We start from the raw sequence: 523 nt of genomic DNA on the forward strand, positions 1-523 counted from the left end.
ATATATATATATATATATATATATATATATATATATATAGATCGGTAGATTGATAAATAGACAGATGGACAGACAGATAGACATAGATATACATATATAGATATGATACAATAAAATTTTGACTGGCAGTCACAAGCCTTCAGATCAATGTATAACTTGTTTATATAACATTGTCATATTGAAGGGAGAAAAATGACATATAAATACAATATATGAATATGTGGAAAAGTGTGCCTTTTAGTTGGAGGACTGAAAAGGCATTTCGAAAGAATTCATACAGTGGGACCTGCTCCTTCTGCCAGCCAGCGCAGCTATGCATTATGCAACAGAATGTGCAAATATTTGGCCAGGCTCAAGAGCCATACAAGGGCCTCATATTGCATCAACAATGACTCATTGCAGTGATTCTTTCTAGCAATGACTTTGCTCGTATATGAGAAAGCAGCTAAGATATATATATATATATATACATATATATAAATATATATATATATAATAAAACTACTCTCTCCAGTGTTTGCGG

At 31.7% G+C, this 523-nt stretch overlaps 1 long non-coding RNA gene across 1 annotated transcript in view; it reads right to left on the reverse strand.

The window, feature by feature from the left end:
- The window catches only part of LOC128249750 (uncharacterized), a 131,223-nt gene that overhangs the window by 3,230 nt on the left and 127,470 nt on the right, over positions 1 to 523 (reverse strand). The gene's annotated exons all lie outside the window — the stretch shown is intronic.

The sequence above is a fragment of the Octopus bimaculoides genome, chromosome 18 (genome assembly GCF_001194135.2).
Source record: "Octopus bimaculoides isolate UCB-OBI-ISO-001 chromosome 18, ASM119413v2, whole genome shotgun sequence".
NCBI classification, from domain to species: domain Eukaryota; kingdom Metazoa; phylum Mollusca; class Cephalopoda; order Octopoda; family Octopodidae; genus Octopus; species Octopus bimaculoides.